Genomic DNA, 19,368 nt, shown 5'->3' on the forward strand with positions numbered 1-19,368 from the left:
TGGATCACTTGTAGTTCACTGCTGTATAGTGTAGATGCAGAATTCTACAGCAGGGCACGTGCCTTCTGGTTTGCTGGAAACAAACTTCTTGGATGCTGCTTTCTGGGTGTCTCTCTCTCTACGCTGCTTCTCAAAGTAAACCTGTGTTACAGCATGTCTCCTGGTAGGAGATGCTTTGGTCTCTTCCTTACGTTCATTACACAATGGCTCAGAATGTGGCTACTTCACACCTTCTTTGTTTCAGAAGAACCCATTCAATTCTGGAATATTTTAGGGTGAGTTTCGAGGGGTGCAATTGACACCTTGTAGCTTTGAAGATTTTCTGTTGTCCCTATCAGAAAGTTTGAATATACAAAGGCCAAGCCATTTTTACTTCAGCAGCCATTTTGGAGCATTGTTCACTTTTTAAAAGAAAGGCTCATTTTTAAAAAGACAAAGCCAGTTTTTAGAACTGTTCAGATTTTGTCCATAATTTTTGTATCATCGCACTTCTTGGGCTGAATTTTACCAGCTCCTCGACGCTGTGGGTCATTGTGGGAGGCCCGTATATTGCTAGTGGGAAGGGCCTGCCATGACCCACAACGCCAAGAAGGCCCCGCCAGCTATTAGCGGCGGCGGCAAGGCCTTGGCAAGTGGCGGGGCCTTCATTAAAATGTTAAAATTCGGATAATTAAAATGCAGATGAATGCACCTGCTGATGGCGGCCTTCCCATGCTGTTTTAATGGCCAACTGGCTGCAACTGTGGGGTGTGGGGATGGTGGGAAGGGGTTGAGTGTCAAAGATACTGATGTTTGGGGGGGTGGGGGGGGGGGGGGGAGCGGTGAAAGTCCGTAATTTTACAAATTGTTTTTTCTGAGAGATGGATCATTTTATGAATTAGTAACTTAGTGGGGGGGGGGGGGGGTGTGGATGTTGGAAAGGGGATGGAAAGTTTCTGTGACATTTTATATGTAATTTCTGTCAGTTGGCATCTTAAAAAATTTGATAGTACCTGAAGGGCTTGAAGCCCTTTAAAAATAGCGCGGTGCCTGCGCGGTGGCGCCGGACGCTGTTGCCGGGGAAGTGGCGGCCGCCCCCTCTACATCATTGGGGGTGGCCGCTCCGCCCCCTCCATTTAAATGAGCCCCTGCGCGTAATATCGTGGGGGTTCTGAGGTGGCACTTCCGTGTTGGAAGGCCCCTGACTTCACAGCGTGCCGCCGTGGAGCTTGGTGCGCTGATAAAATTCAGCCCCTTGTGTGCGTGACATTTGGTTCTGCCCAAATCCACATGCCCAGGTGATTTATGTTACTCATGGGTGCATTCACACATCTTCCTTTAATCCATTTGGACTGATTCCAATTCAACCATTATCACCCATGAAAATGATTTCCATTTGGTGCTGGAGTTTTTCTGTTTTTCTCTTATATCCTCTATCTCTTCCTCGCAATCGACTTCACACATCGCAGTAAGTATAATATATTCTCATTCAAGAGCTCTGAAGGAGCCTTACTGTCCAATAAAATAACATAATATCTTTAATACCTAGACTAAATATTCCCAACTTGCTCCAAGTTATTATTTTTTTTTGCTTTTTTTTAAAAACTTAACCAAATCACTTCTTGGACCTTGTATTTCCCAAAATAACCCACTATGTTATACCTGAGTTCATTTTATCATTTCAAATTATCCCAAATCCAAACAGCAGTATTATTTTTGGACTGACAGGACTTGTCAATAGTCCATTTTATTTCTTGATATACAGCACTGGGCAGGAAACACCTAAACTGTACTCCTCTATATTTCTCTCTCTCTCCCCTGCCACCTGGTACTGTGTCTCTGAAGATAACAAATGACCCTGAGTGGGTTAATGTTGAGCCTGTAAAAGGCAATGTCTTTGATCCAAATTGTCACCACACTATGACATTTAATGTCTACCAATGTTTGCAGGTAAAACCTTAAATTCTTGACTGTACAGGATCTCTTTCTGGATGAACATTTTTCAGGCAAAGATTGTTTTGTAACTCTGTGAAATCTTTTTTATGTCAAACAACTACTCTCAGTAATCCTGCACCATTCACTCATATGTGGGCTGGAATTTAACGGTGAGGGAGTGGCTCCGCCCACCAGCCTGAAAGCCAGGGGCGAGCACACATCCGTCGGGCTTGAAAGCCACACTGCTATTTTGTGTGGCTTAGGCCCTTAATTGGTTTCAGTTGGGTCTTCTGCCCCTCTGAGGTCGTAGGCCACACCTCCAAGAGCTGCCAGCCAATCAGAGGGCAGGGTGGCCTGAGCTGGTGTCCAATCAGGAGGGCACCCCCCCTCCACCCTGCATGGAGGCTGCCAGGAATTACTAGGTGGCCTTTTCAGGTTCTGAAATACCCATCTGTCGCTGGTAAAATATCAGCAGTGGCTGGAAGAGGCCCTTAAGTGGCAGTTAATTGGACACTTAAAGGGCCTCAATTGGCCTAAGGGCGGGTGGGCCGTTTGCCACCTCCCCTGCCACTGGTAAAATAGCAGTGGGGGTGGGTAGATGACAGGATGGCATCCCCCCACCCTATTTTACACACTCCTGCCTCCTAGCCCGTTCCTGGGAGGGGGTGGGGGCTTTAAATTCCAACTGTGGTCTCAAAAGCCATAGTCCCTGTTTAAAAGAGAAACAGAGAATCCATTGTACGTTGCTCTTGAGAGCCCAAGGGGTTACTTTATCAATTCATGATTTCCTTCTGTTACCCTGTGGAAACAGCCATGAAACTTAAGAAACATAAACTTTAATAAAGCTCAAATATATGCTTACATTCAGCAATGCAAAATTTGTTGCTTAGTGAAGATTGTAACAGAGTTAATCTGATACTGGAAAGGTGATAGACCTCAGCTGCTGGTAAAAAGGGTTAACTTCCCTGCAGAGACATAACAACATATAAAATTTATGGCACAGAAGGAGGCCATTCGGCCCATTGCCTGTGCTGGCCAAAGAAGAGCTATCCAGCCCAATCCCACTTTCCAGTTCTTCGTTTGTAGCCCTGTGGATTATGGCACCTCAAGTGCATATCCAAGTGTTTTTTTTTTAAATGAGATGAGTTTTTCTGCCTCTACCACCCTTTTGGGCAGTGAGTTCCAAACCCCCACCACTCTCTGGGTGACAAACGCAACTCAACTCCCCTCTAATCCTTCTACCAACTATTTTAAATCGATGCCCCCTGGTTATTGATCTTTCCACTAAGGGAAATAGGTCCTTCCTATCCAATCTAACTAAGCTCTTCATACATTTAAACACCTTTGCACCTATCCTGTTCCAAAAAAAACACTCACACCCTACTTGTGGGATTGGTAGCAAAGTGGTTATTTTAGAAGACTATGAAGTCTGGCCTCATAGTCTACACATATGAGTTCAAATCCCACCACAGCATTTGAGGAATTAATGTTCAGCTAATTAAATTAGGCCAGAGTAAAAGGTAATGATAGCAGAATTGTTGTGAAAGCCATTTCTTTTATTAATGTCCTTTAAGGAAGGAAATCTGCTATCCTAATCCTGCCTATAGATGATTTCAGACCCACAGCAATGTGGTCGACTCTTAACTGCTCTTTGAAATGGCCTAGCAAGCCCATCAGTTATCAAGAAGGCAGCTCACCAACTGCGTAACAGCCCTGTCAACCAATTTTATCTGCAGCACCTGTGGAAGAGCCTGCCGCTCTAGTATTGGCCTTTATTGCCACTCCAGGCGCTGCTGCACAAACCACTGACCACATCCAGGGGCTTACCTATTGTCTCTCGAGACAAGGAGGCCAAAGACGAAGAAGAGCTCACCACCACCAAAGAGCAATTAGGAATGGGTAGTAAACGCTGGCCTTGTCAGTGATGTCCACATCCCATGAATGAATAAAAAAGAAACATCTTTTCTTATAGCTAAAATTCTCGAGTCCTGGCAACATCGTCAACAAACTCCTCTGTACACTCTCTAGCACAATCACATCCTTCCTGTGATGCAGTTACCAGAACTATATGCAGTACTCTAGCTGTGGTACAACTTGTGCTTTATACAGTTCAAGTATAACCTGCCTGCTCTTATATTCTATGCCTCAGCTAATAAAGGAAAGGTCCCCTATGCCTTCTTAATCACCTTATCTACTTGCCCCGCTACCTTCAAAGAATTGTAGACATGCACTCCAAGTTCCCTCTATTCCTTTACACTGCTCAGTATCATACCATTCATTGTGTATTCCCTTGCCCTATTTGCCCTCTCCAAATGCATTATCTCACGCTTCTCCAGATTGAATTCCATTTGCTACTTTGCAGCCCACCTGACCAGTCTACTGATATCTGCATTGAAAAGAAGACAGGCCCAAACATCATCAGTGAGTGTCAGCTTGAGTCGCACTGCTTCTTGAAGCTTTCAAGTAAACTTGAAGAAAACGTTGCCAAATAAAAAATGCCAAACTCTATTTGACTTCTTGTATGCTTCAAAACGTGTGCAAAGATTCTAACAAACGTTTTTTTTCCATCCTTAGGAATTGAAAATCTGCTAATAAAAGCAGCAATCATTAGTAATATCACTATTAACTTTAAAAAGATTCTCACCAGGGAAGACAATATTCTTTTCAAATTAAACTGCAATTGTTTTAAAGCACTTAGAATTCAATGAGGAGTTGTTCAACCACAACATTTTTCTTTCCAGATTGTTGTCATCTTTCATCTTCCTTTATTTTCCTTCAGTCACTTTTGTCTGACCATAGTGTTACGAAACAACCGCTCAAGACAAAGCCCCCAATCAAAATATATGATTCTGATTCTGGTGGGAGCAACACACTGTCAATTGTAGAGTCATAGAGTTATACAGCACAGGAACAGGCTCTTCGGCCCATCGTGTCTGTGCAGGCCATCAAGCACCTATCTATTCTAATCCCATTTTCCAGCACTTGACCCATAGCCTTGTATGCTACGGCATTTCAAGAGCTCATCTAAATACTTCTTAAATGTTGTGAGGGTTCCTGCCTCTACCACCCCTTCAGGCAGTGTGTTCCAGATTCCAACCACCTTCTGGGTGAAATTTGTTTTCCTCAACTCCCCTCTAAACCTCCTGCCCCTTACCTTAAATCTATGCCCCCTGGGTTATTGATCCCTCCACTATGGGAAAAACTTTCTTCCTATCAGCGCTATCTATGCCCCTCATAATTTTGTATACCTCAATGATGTCCCCCCTCAGCCTTCTCTGCTCTAAGGAAAACAACCTTAGCTTATCCAGTCTCTCTTCATAGCTGAAATGCTCAAGCCCAGGCAACATCCTGGTGAATCTTCTTTGCACCCTCTCCATTGCAATGTTCAATCCCGTCACTCCACAAATTGCCTAACATATTACTTTAAACTTTCCAAATTAAAGAAAACCACAGCCAGATTGAGCCATCTATTAACCCCCGAATGAGGTGAACCAAACCAGGTGTCTTCAGATCAACAGCTTATTAGAAAAACTATATTCTTAAACATTACTAAGATAAAAACAACATTTAAAAAGTAAATAGGAAAAATTAGTGTCTGTGCAGATTTATGCTTCCCGATGAACATTCCTCTGAATAAAGTCCACTCACAATCTTCCAGGGTCTGATGAGGAAAGGAAAACAGTCCGACATCTGAATCTTCAAACTTCTCTTTCTTCCAGCGATGACCACAGCAAAACAGGAACTCGCAACCACTTTCAATAGAATCAATCTGGCTTTAGAATGTTTAGGGTTAAAGAATAGTCACAATTTAAATTCTTCCTTCAGCTTAAAATAACAAAGATCTCTGTTCAGTTCATGCTGGTCCAGCTGTCTTTTAGAACAGTCTGTCTCAACAAAAATCCAGTTTAAAAGTTAATTACAACATTGTATATCGATCCTCTGTCTCTGAGTGGCTGAATCCAAGGCAACCAGGATGCACCTTTTGAAGCTGGTTGGTTCCCTCTTTGTATGGTTGTATCAATGGCAGCCAAAATGCACCTTCTCGTTAACTCCTGAGGCTGGCTTGTTCTTAAAGCAGTACTGATCCTTTGCTGTCTTAAAGACACACTGCATATTTCCCCCCCAAAAACAGTATCATGATAACAGTCAATCGCAAGATCAAAGGTGCTGACAGTTTGCTGCCAGCAATCACATTCCACTACAATCAAGATAACCAAACAAGCAGAATCACCTCAAATATCCAAACATTTAGAGGCACAAATCTCATTAAAATTACTGCTCCATATTGAACCAGCTCCCCAATTAACATTCTTCAATATGTAACACAACCCTGAACAGATCAATTACACTCAATATTAACTATTTAGCCTTGGCACATCCTTGACTATTTAAGCGAATCAGAATTGCCAATTTTTATAAGTGATAGTCTCATGTCTAGAATTAGAGACCTCTATATAATTTACAATCGCCAAAATTTCACCATGGCCACAATAAAAATCTAGTTTTTCCAATTTAATAGGTTAACTAACCTCAATAAATCCAATTTAATTCTGAGCAATATGTCGAACAAAACACAATACTGAACAGGTAAAATTTTTTAAATAGCAAGTGCTTACAAAGAAACAGTAAATTGGGCCACCTTTTTTTCCTTCAGGTGCTTTTCTGAATGACTGCACTATAACTGAAGAAAAGGTTAGCTTTCATAGTTAAACAAAACCTTTGTAACATTCTTGCACAAAAGGAAAAAGAGGGCAGAGCTACAGGCAGTGGCACAAATACATTTACATGGGCTTTTTAAAGAGACAGTTTGCTGAAATCTTACAGCCTTTAACAGTAGAATTGGGACAGAATCTTTCCCTTTCACCTTCTTTATTACATCATAGACTAATGTATCCTTTTTTTCTCAAAGCTGTTTTCAATTTCTGATATTTTCTACTTAATCTCAGTTGGAAAAACAGTCAATTATAACCAAGACGTACTTTTACCAATGTTCCCTTTAATATTTCTTTGTTGTGCATGGCCTGTTTAATGTAAACAATATCAAGGTGCACAACACAAATGAAATAAGGACACCCTAAAAAAGAGCCTTACAAACCTCTGCATTGCAGACCACCTCTCTTGGGAAAACACTGCAGCCAACTGGCCCATGTTGAGGCAAGCAATGAAATTTGATTCAGCATGTTTTGAGAAACATCTACGCCACCTGGCAACATTCAACATGTGCAGAGGAAGGCCAGAGGTGGTTCAGATGCGGAAGTTCCTCCAGGCACCAACAGAAACAATACGAACTCCCAGTTCTGTGGATGTCCATGCCGATCCCACGCTGGCTCTTCAGTCATGAGAGGACCCACAGAAGATGATGAAATTATTTACAATGTGGGCATACTCGAATAATGAGGAGCCTACCATAACCCTGCATGGTCCGTTAAAGATTGCTGCGCACCTCCGCAGCTTAGAGAGAACGTTGCTGGTTACCCTTCTGATTCCTCTGAAATAGGCCAATGTAATCAATCTGAAAATTTCTCTCACCCTTCTGGCGCCCACTAGAGGTGACTGCAGCAGCACTTGATAAAATAGCAAGTTATCCTGGACTCTAAGATTGGCCTTTCTGTTAAAGACATCATTGGGCCTTGAGTCCTCACCTTTGATAGCCATCTGGACTAATTTGTTCTAAGGGTTCTCACCCTGCACCTCTGCAAAATCGAAGGTGGGTGTGTCATATTGAACTTTATTTATTTGTCCATGCAAGGCTACGGGTGCCTCCCATATTTCAAGAACAATCTCGAATTACTTGGCCAGCTGATCTGCCTTTCCATTATCACTGGCCCAGGCCACACTCTTAAAATGAGCCTCGGACTTTGATCATGCCCGAGTGTTGCTGCCTCCTCTCAGCCTCTGCCAGAATTCACTGGATCAGTCCTGCCAAAGCAACACCTTATCATCTTTAGAAGTAAACCTTCTTTTATTCCAAATTGCTTATTACTTGTCAAAATTTGGTGGGGGAAGAGTCAATTACAATGGCAACTCAGTCTGGCAGGAACGAAATTAAGAAAACAGTGTTTTGTAAACATTGAAACTAATTTAGAATAAGACAACATGTCTTCAATTTAAACTGCAAAAAGAAATAGCAATTTTTAGCCGTAATCTAATTAAAACAAAGTGTTTTGAAGAAGTTCGAATTGATTTATAACCATTCCTTCTACTGTAACTTGTAATTCTTCAAAGCTGCATCCCTTACCTTTTTTAAAAACAATCTGTGCTATCCACATTTGCACAAGAAAACTTCAGACGGAATAAATCCACACCAGTGTCTTTAACTTAAAATGCAAAGGACAAACTATCAGCCACTTGAGTGCATTGAGTTTCACTTTGAAAATATTATAACATCTATTCTCCAAGTCGAGGCATATTTACATTAAAAACAAAGCAGTGAAAGGCTTCCCATCCTTTGTCACATGCCCAGCAGACATCTGTTCTATTACCACTTCTGGGATAACGCACAGTACTTAACCACTGTAAAATCACTGTATAAAAATAAGACAAGAAGGATGGATGGGTACCTCCTTACTCAGAATGCTCCAAGGGCATGCTTGACTAGACAAGGTATCAATCTTTTGCTGCTTAATTATACTATATAGAATTGCTTATTTTAAAATGGAAGTCTTAATCTAAAATAGAAGCTTTATTCTAAAATGGTAGCCTACAAAAGCACTTTGCTTAGTTTCCTAACTTCTTCCCTGAATGGCATGGCTCTGATTTTAAGGTTGCATTCCCTTGTGTTAGACTCTCCTGTTGGACTGCTTTCCCATTTGAATTCATCTTGTTACTTTAAATGTGTACAGTTTTAACAATGCAGGATCAGATCTTTAGTAAGACTCTGTACTCAACGTTCCCATATCAGTGCTATATAATGATTTGCTTGCACATACGCCATTTTTTCCTTTGATCACTACATCTCATGCACATTATCAATAAATCAAAGCAAAGCAATGATACATAGAGGTGACAGTGTAATCAATTAATTGTAGTGAAGCAAAGATACATGCACACAGCTAAAATACGTTTTGTCCATCTCAATCCCTTCCAATGATCCCACTACCACAATAAAAGCAAAATACTGCAGACGGAAATCGGAAATAAAAATGAGAAATGCTGGAAATACTCAGTCGGTCTGGCAGCAAATGTGGAGAGAGAAGCAGAGTTAACGTTTCAGGTCAGTGACCCTTCATCAGAACCTGTCCACCAGTTCTGATGCCATACTCGGTCAAATGCTGCCTTGATGTCAAGCGCAGCCACTCTCACCTCACCTCTGGCGTTCAGCTCTTTTGTCCATGTTTGGACCAAGGCTGTAATGAGGTCAGGAACTGAGTGGCCCTGGTGGAACCCAAACTGAGTGTCACTGAACAGGTTATTGCTAAGCAAGTGCCACCTGATAGCACTGTTGATGACATCTTCCATCACTTTAGTGATGATTGAGAGTAGGCTGATGGGCCGGTAATTGTCCTGCTGTTTGTGTACAGGACATACCTGGGCAATTTTCCACATTGCCGGGTAGATGCCATTGTTGTAGCTGTACTGGAACAGCTTGGCTAGGGGAGCGGCAAGTTCTGGAGCACAGGTCTTCAGTACTATTGCTTGAATGTTGTCAGCTTTGTCAGATCATTACAGACATTACTCAGTGCTTATTTTCAGACGTTGCATCATTTTCTTTATAAACTGAATTGTGCCATCTCCTTCCACAGGACCTGGAGCCTCACACAAGGGCGAGGGCAGCACTACCAGTGGCAGAAAGGTCACAGTTGCATTAAACATCTACATGACCAGATCATTCCAGGCGGGTGATATATCCAAAATCTCCCTGTGTGCCATCCATCACTGCATTCGGGAAGTGACAGAGGCCATACATGTGAAGTGAGGAGTTTATATCGTGTTCTCTCTGAGCAGGGCTTCACCAGGATAGTGGAATTCTCAATGCAGCAGTTGACTGCAAGCACATGGCTCTGTGAGACCTCCATGTCAATGGGGAGAGATATAGAAACTGCAAGGGCTACCAATCCATTAATATGCAGTAGGGGTGCGACCATTGACAGGCCATGACAGCAGTGAGTGACCATCATGATGCCTTCATTCTGAGGCAATTGCTTTTCCTGTTGTCTTCGGACCTCCAAAAAGAGCCAGAGTGTGACTGCTCAGGGAGAAAGGATACACCCTCTACACCTGGCTGATGATCTCCCTCCACTATCTGACCACACAAGGACAAAAGGCCACATAATGAATGCTATGGAGTCACCAGGAACACCATGGAGCACACCATTGGCATGCTGCAGCAATGCTTCCACGGCCTGGTCAGCTTCAGCGGAGCCCTCCAATGCACACCCGAACATGTCTCCAAGTTTGTGGTGGTCTGCTGCATCCTCTATAACATTGCCACAAGGCATCCAGAGACCACCTTGGGAGGTGGAGGAGGAAGTGGAGGAGGAGGAGGAGGTGTATTCACTGACCTTGAGCATCTGTGTGGGGTCATTGAACTTTCTCTGTCACTGCTGCCAGGTTCTTTGACACCAGACCCCTTGCATTTGTCTAGCCACCTGCTCCCATCCTGTTCAGAGGACGCTTCTTGATGGCCTCCTGATCCCCTGTGTAAACATAGCCTTTCTTCTCAAGTTTCCTGCTGTCCACCTCCATGACTAAGGCCTCCAGTGCTGTGTCTGTGATCCTGGGAACCCTCTCTCTGACCCCAAGATGAGCTTCTGACCACATATTTGCACCATCACTGTGACTGCCAATTTCCACCTCTGTAAAATTGTGCAAATTCACTCCATCTCAGCTCATCTGCTGCTGAGCGCTCGTCTGTGCCTTTGTTTCCTTTAGATTTGACTATTCCAATTCACTCTGGGCTGGTCTTCCACGTTCTACCCTCCGTAAACTTGAGGACATCCAAAACTCTGGTGCTCATGTCCTGGTCTTCCAGCAAGTCCCGTTCACCTATCCTTCTGTGTTGCTGACTTACATTGGCTCCTGGTCAAGCAACAACTCGATTTTAAAATTCTCATCCTTGTTTTCAAATACCTCCATGACCTCGCCCCTTCCCTATCTCTGTAATCTCCTCCAGCTCCATAACCCTCTGAGATGTCTGTGCTCATTGAATTCTGGCCTTTTGAGCATCCTGACTTTAATCGCTCCACCACTGGTGGACATGCCTTCAGTTGCGTAAAACGTAAGCCCTGGAATTCCCTCATAATCCTCTCTGCCTCTCTACCTCGCTTTATTCCGTTAAGACACCCCCTTAAAACCTAACTCTTTGGTCATCTGACCTATTGCGCTGGATTTTAATAGTGCGCTGCAACTCGCGGTGGCACACTTTGAAGTTGGCGGTCCACCCGCGTGCAGCAGTCGCCGCTGATCCCCCATGATATTTCGCGTGGGACTCATTCAAATGGAAGGTGCGGAGTGGCCGCCCCCGATGATGTAGAGGAGGCAGCTGCTCTGGACCCGGCAATGGCATCCGGCGAAACCCGCAGGCATCATTTTTAAAGGGCTTCAAGCCCTTCACGAGCATTTGCATTTTTAATAGGAACAAAAGTTCAAAATTAGATTTACACATTTTCACTCACCTCACCCACACCACCACGGCAGAATCGATTTATTAAAATGCCCATTCTCCGACCAAAAAAACTTTGATGCATTTTCCGACCTTTCCCCCCAACCTTTATTAACTTTAAACCTGAACCCCTTCCCACCATTCCCTCCACCAATCAAAAAACTGTTCCCTGCTCCTTCCCCAACTCCCGCCCTGAGAATTACATTCCTCCCCCACCTCCCCACCAGTGTCTCGCCTCGGTTCCCCAAATAGGGATCCGAAGGCACTGGACTTCTGGCGCACTGGTCTGAATATCGGCGTGGGACAGCCACCTGGTCTAAGTATGTTTATTTACATTTAATTGAATACATTTTGCAACGAAAATGAAGGCCCCGCCACTTGGTGTCGGGGGCCTGCACCGAGACCTCGCTGCCTCTGGTAAAATGTGGCAGGGCCTTCTTGGTGATGGGGTTAGAGGCGGGCCTCTCCCGGCAGAATTTTCCAGGTCCCCCCCCCACCCCACCCTCACCCCCCCCACCCCCTGCAATGACCCCTGACTTCGGATGGCTGGTAAAATCCAGCTCTTATCTCTTTATGTGGCTGTGTGGCATATTTTGCTTTATAACACTCCTGTGAATCACCTTGGGACATTTTATTACATTAAAGGCACTATATAAATATAAGTTTTGTTGTTTTTGTAGGCGAGTTCCACATTCTAACCACTGGGTAAAGAGATTTCTCCTGAATTCCCTATTGACATTACTAGTGCCTATTTATATTTATGCCCCTAGTTCTGGCCTTCCTCACAAGTGGAAAGTTCTTCTCCAAGTCTATCATCTGAACCCTATTGTAATTTTAAAGATCTCGATCAGGTTATCTCTCAGTCTTCTCTTTTTTGGAGAAAAGAACCCCAGCCTGATAGGTATAAACTCTCAGTTCTGGTATCACCCTATTAAATCTCTTGTGGCACTGTATCCTTTTTATAATATGGAGACCAGAGCTGTGCACCATATTCCAAGTGTGGTCTAACCGAAGTTTAATGTAATTTCTCTGCTTTTCAATTTTCTCCCTCTAGAAATGAACTCCATTACTTTGTTTACTTATTTTATTGCCTTATTAACCAGCATCACTACTTTTAGTATAATAAAAGCAAAATACTGCAGATGTTGGAAATCTGAAATGAAAACAAGAAATGCTGGAAATACTCAGCAGGTCTGGCAACATCTGTGGAGAGAGAAGCAGAGTTAACATTTCAGGTCAGTGACCCTTCTTCAGAACTGGCAAATATTAGAAATGTAAAAGGTTATAAGCAAGTAAAGCAGAGGTGGGGCAAGAGATAACAAAGGAGAAGGTGTAAATAGGACAAGGTTACAGAATAGCTGACAAGAAGGTCGTGGAGCAAAGGCAAACGATATGTTAATGGTGTGTTGAAAGACAAAGCATTAGTACAGATAGGGAGTTAACGGACTGAAAACTGAACAGCTGCAAGTAGAAACATGAAAAAAAGGTGGGTAAGCAAACTGAACAAACTAAGATGAAATAAAATAAAATAAACACAGAAAAAATTTTTAAAAAAGGAGGCGGGGCCCGTCATGCTCTGAAATTATTGAACTCAATGTTCAGTCCGGCAGGCTGTAGTGTGCCTAATTGGTAAATGAGATGCTGTTCCTCGAGCTTGCGTTGATGTTCACTGGAACACTGTAGCAATCCCAGGACAGAGATGTGAGCATGAGAGCAGGGAGGAGTGTTGAAATGGCAAGCAACCGGAAGCTCGGGGTCATGCTTTTGGACTGAGCGGAGGTGATCTGCAAAGCGGTCACCCAGTCTGCGTTTGGTCTCCCCAATGTAGAGGAGACCACATTGTGAGCAGCGAATACAGTATACTACATTGAAAGAAGTACAAGTAAATCGCTGCTTCACCTGAAAGGTGGCCTGGGATAGTGAGGAGAGAGGAGGTAAATGGGCAGGTATTACACCTCCTGCGATTGCAGGGGAAGGTGCCATGGGAAGGGGATGAGCTGGTGGGGCTAATGGAGGAGTGGACCAGGGTGTCACAGAGGGAACGATCCCTTCGGAATGCTGACAGGGGAAGGTAGGGGAAGATGCGTTTGGTAGTGGCATCACGCTGGAGGTGGTGGAAATGGCAGAGGATGATCCTTTGGATATGGATGCTGATGGGGTGGAAAGTGAGGACAAAGGGAACCCTGTTGCGGTTCTGGGAGAGAGGGGAAGGGATGAGGGTAAAGGTGCGGGAAATGGGTCGGACACTGTTGAGGACCCAGTCAACCACAGTGGGGGGGAATCCTCGGTTGAGGAAAAAGGAAGACATATCAGAAGCGCTGTCATGGAAGGTAGCATCATCAGAGCAGATGCGTCGGAGACGGAGAAACTGGGAGAATGGAATGGAGTCCTTACAGGAGGCAGAGTGTGAAGAAGTGTAGTCGAGGTAGCTGTGGGAGTCAATGGGCTTATTATGGATATTAGTAGACAACCTATCACCAGAGATGGAGATAGAGAAGTCGAGGAAGGGAAGGGAGTGTCGGAGATGGACCATGTAAAGGCACAGTGGTAGGGCAATATAGGGAAGGTGGGGATGTGGTAGGAATATGGGATTAGTGTAGGATTAGTATAAATGGGTGGTTGATGGTCGGCACCGACTCGGTGGGCCGAAGGGCCTGTTTCAGTGCCGTATCTCTAAGTAAATAAATAAAATAAATAAAGGTGAGAGAAGGGTGGAAATTAGAAGCAAAGTTTCCAGTTCGGGGCGGGAGCGGGAAACAGCACCGATACAGTCATCAATGTACCGGAAAAAGAGTTGGGGGAGGGGGCCTGAGTAGGACTGGAACAAGGAGTGTTTTTTTCATATCCCACAAAAAGACAGGCATAACTAGGACCCATGCAGTTACCTACAGCAACACCTTTTACTTGAAGGAAGTGAGTGGAGTTGAAGGAGAAGTTGTTCAATGTGAGAACAAGTTCAACCAGGTGGAGGAGGATGGTGGTGGATGGGGACTGGTTGGGCCTCTGTTCAAGGGAGAAGCGGAGAGCCCTCAAACCGTCCTGGTGGGGGATGGAGGTGTAGAGAGATTGGACGTCCATAGTGAAGAGGAGGCAGTTAGGGCCAGGAAACTGGAAATTGCCAAAATGACGTAGGGCATCAGAAGAGTCACGGATGTAGGTGGGAAGAGACTGGACGTCATTGGTGTATATATACCCCCCAGATCCCTCTGCTCCTCGACTCCATTTAGGTGCTTATTTTCCAAGGAATTTGTGGCTTCCTTGATCTTCGTTCCAAGATGTACCACATCACAGATAGAACTGGATGGTGTGAATTGTTAAGTGCCTTAATGACACAGGAGGAATGATGATGATGATTGGAGCTGTGCTGAACCTCATAAACCAGAAGTGCTTGTTGCAATTCAACATGCTACCAAACTTCATCCATGAAAGAAACTTGTTACAGCTGTTAATCTTCTAAATTACAGGCACCTAGCAACAGAGATGGAATTGATACTGTAACAATAACTTCTCCTAGGCTCCACTATTTAGTTTAGAGATACAGCACTGAAACAGGCCCTTCGGCCCACCGAGTCTGTGCCGACCATCAACCACCCATTTATACTAATCCTGCACTAATCCCATATTCCTACCACATCCCCACCTGTCCCTATATTTCCCTACCACCTACCTATACTAGGGGCAATTTATAATGGCCAATTTACCTACCAACCTGCAAGTCTTTTGGCTTGTGGGTGGAAACCGGAGCACCCGGAGAAAACCCACGCAGACACAGGGAGAACTTGCAAACTCCGCACAGGCAGTACCCAGAATTGAACCCGGGTCGCTGGAGCTGTGAGGCTGCGGTGCTAACCACTGCGCCACTGTGCTGCCCCATCAAATCCTTTTTTTGGAGATGCCCCTCATTTGGCTCTGAAAATGAAAATACACATGATTTTCCTCTGGGAGGTGATGAATCTAACCATTGGGATATAGAGTATCAAATAACTAATAATCCTATTTATTCATACAGTACCTCATGTCCCAATTTGTAAACTCAGTAAATCCTATCACTGGAACAGATCTATTGAATTGCATTTTGGGCTTATTCGTAAACTTTATCACAGGGCTAGAGTATATAATATTTTTTAGTGGACCCAGGAAACCTGTCAAATGGAGAACAATGCACATTATCTAGTTGTTTGAACTTAAGCTGTTTCACTAGGCAGCATATTTGTCCCCATCAGGTCTCATACTTAAGCACAACACATTGCTGGTTAATATTTGTCAAGTTTCCCACTCGATAGAGTTCTGAATTTTATAACTTAAAAAGTTGAATCATCTCAAAAACTTGCAGGGTCAATTTGATCCTAATCAGCGTGAGAGAAAATTGTATAAGCTTTGTAGATTAATACTTGTGAAGAACTATATTTTTCATCTTTAGCATATTGTAGATTCTTTTGTGATAAATGATCCAGGATGTTAAAAGGTGTGAATTTCCCATCATACAGGTGAATCATAGTATTGCCCGTGACATAAAAGGGGCTTGAGGAGGGGGCGGGGCGGGGGGGGGGTGTGTGGTCGGGGGGCTTTTCCTACAGCACAATTACATTTCCATAGATCGATTACTTGACATTTCTGGAAGATATATAAAGGGAATTGAAACGCCTAAACTCTTACACAACAATCTAAAGGATAGTGCTTAGTGGAGTGAAAAACGTTGCTGCCAATATGTACCTCAAAATGGTAAGCCTTTACTTCTGCCTCTGTCTCTGCTGCATTGCTGGACAACTTACTGGCTTCATGCCTAGTGCAGAGATTCAGCGCCACATCGATGGAAATTTTACTCAAATTGTTCAGGTAAGTGCACGCACTAAGTTATAACTTTCTTCTGAAATATAGTTAAGTATTTCAGAGGTCCAATTATCTAGTATGCGCACAACAGAGTCGTGTGATGTTAGCTGTAAATGAACACACTGCAAAGGTTGAACGGTTAAATGTTAACTATCTTAGTTACAGATGTACAGGAACATGATGGAATAGGCAATGGAGCCGGGGGAGGGGTGTTCTTTTTGACACCACGATCAAAACAGAAATAGAAAATAACTTTACAAATTCCATCTTATTTACAAATGTGCATTCTTGTGGTCCCAATTTTTTTTTTAATTTGTGGATGCAAGGCGAAGGCTCAGACTCGCAGTAAGTGTGGGTGATTTGTTACTAGTCAGAAAAAAACATGCAAAATGGAGGATATTTAAGCCACAGAAGTGTAGATATTTGTAGGAATAATTTGTGGGATGTCACTCCATTGCCAAACTGCTTACTGTACCCATAGTGAAAACAAAGCCAATAGTAGAAGCAGTAGAAAAGTTCTTGAGATAAATAAGAAAGTTTTTCTTTTATTTATCATTTCAACATCACTGTCAAGGCTGGCATTTATTGCCCAGATTTGATGCTTGGCTTGCTAGGCCAGTTTAGAAGGCAGTTAAAAGTCAACCACATTGCCATGGAATTGGACTCATATTTGGTGAGATCAGTAAGGACGACAGGTTTCTTTCCCTAAAGGGCGTCAGACAACAAATTTCTCTATTTTTCAACAATCCAGCAGATTCATGGTGACTATATTTATTTAAACCAAATACAAATTCGCAAGCTGTCATGGTGGGATGTGAATTCACAGGATTATTAATCCTGGTAGCTGGTGGCTACTCGTCACAGCTACATAACCAGCATGCTACCATATCTCTTCTAGGAGCGATTAAGAGTTGGGTACTAAAAGACCAAATCTTAGGAGGAAAGGAAAAGCTGAGAGCAGTAAGAAACTGCACGGAATTGTGAAGGAGTGAGCTAGAAAGGTGCATTGAGTCTGCAGCAATCCTGGAGGATGACCTCAGGATGCCTCAAAATGCTTTGCAGCCAATGAAGCGTGGATATTGCTGTAATGTAGCAAACTATTATTTTCCAGAGAGATAGAATTGAAAAGCAAGAGAAGGTCTGTATAGAACCTTGGTTCGAGCACACTTGGAGTACCAAGCAAAGTTCTCTCCACAATATAAAAACGATATAAAGGAAGTGGAGAAGGTGCTAAAAAGATTTACTAGGATGATACTGGAACTGAGAGGTTATACCTATCAGGAAAGATTAAACAAGCTGGGGCTCTTTTCTATAGAAAAGAGAAGGCAGAGCGGTGACCTGATAGAGATCTTTAAAATTATGAAAGGATTCAATAGGGTAGATCGAGAAAAGATGTTTCCACTTGTGGGGCAGACCAGAAGTATGGGGCCATAAATATAAGATAGTCACTGACAAATCCAATAGGCAATTCAGGAAAAACTTATTTATCCAGACAGTGGTTAGAATGTGGAACCTGTTACCATAAGGTGACTGACATTAATGTATTTAAGGGAAAGCAAGATAAACATAGGAGGGAGAAAGGAATAGAAGGATATATTGATGGGGGTTAGATGGAGAAGGGTGAGAGGAGCCTGGACCTGTTCGGTTTGTTTTTATGCTTTAAATGCTATGTAATAATATGTACTTTGGAATGTAATCAGATTGGGAGGTCCAACAGCACAGTAACATAGCTAGAGCATACTCTGTTTCAAAGTGGACAATGTATTCTTCCGAGTCTCACAAATTTAGTAATTCTATTTTGTGGACAGAGTGTACTTCCTGCCAACTGGGAGATTCAATAATCCTATTATGCGATTTCAATGTGGAATACCCAGTAATCCTATTGTATTGACAGAAGTATTTAGATGAGCACTTGAAATGCCACAGCAGACAAGGCTACGAGCCAAGTGCTGAAAAATGGGATTAGAATAGATAGGCTTGATGGTTGGCGTGGACAAGGTGGGTCGAAGAGCCTGTTTCTGTGTTGTATAATTCTATGACTCCAGTAATCCTATGATAGGGAACCAGTTAGGGGGAGATGATTGGGAGATCCAGTAACCCTGAAAAGGGAAAATAAAGTCTATTCTTTGGTATGTGTTGTGCCATTTTTGGGCAGAAAACTTACCAATTGGGTAGAGGGACAGCCTATACCCAAAAATTGTAGCTAGGTTTATGGGCACAATGATTTAGGCCTAAGCCGGACCTTAGGCCCCTTATATAAGGCAATGAAGGACCTCACACCTATTGAAGGACTCCCTCCAAAAAAATTGTTCCTGATAAGAGGGGTCAGATTGTGCCAGATTTGGTAGCTTCCAACAATTCAAAAATTCTTTAAAAATCCTTTCTGTAGAGCCAGAAGGAGCAGAAGACGCAGTCCTCCAGTGGTCCCCTGTTACCGGAGCTAGATTTTGCTTCCTGAACTTACCAAAGGGCCACTATACTGGCAGCTCACCCCGATGATATAGATGACACCTCGTTGTTTGGGCACACTTTGCTCGCTGATCACACGAGACAGGACTTGAATGGGGGCCCAGACTAATTTCTACACCACTTTTTCTCCATTAGCTGAGCACAGTTCATTTTTGGTTTATTGAATCTCCACACATTTCAGTGCTGTATCTCTAAACTAAACTAAACTAAACATGTCAGTTTGTATTCAGAATATTGCATTTTATGGCTGAATAATTTTATTGAAAAATAACCCACTCTGGGAAGTAATAGTCACAGTTATGTTAAGCCATTACTTTGGGAAAAATTATGATTTTTCCCTTTTGATGCACTAGAGATTTCTTTGGTAATAAACTCTCAGTCAGCATTGATGGTCTGAATCTGTTATGAAACAAGTTACTGATAATGTTAACGTGTGATTTATCGGAGAGGCGGTGTTTCCTTTAAAAAACAGGCTGTACTTTCTTTCATAATAAAAATTACATAAGTTTTTTTAAGAAAAGTGAGAAACTTCTTGACAAATCTGGCAAAGTCTG

Source organism: Heterodontus francisci, chromosome 12 (genome assembly GCF_036365525.1).
Source record: "Heterodontus francisci isolate sHetFra1 chromosome 12, sHetFra1.hap1, whole genome shotgun sequence".
NCBI lineage: Eukaryota > Metazoa > Chordata > Chondrichthyes > Heterodontiformes > Heterodontidae > Heterodontus > Heterodontus francisci.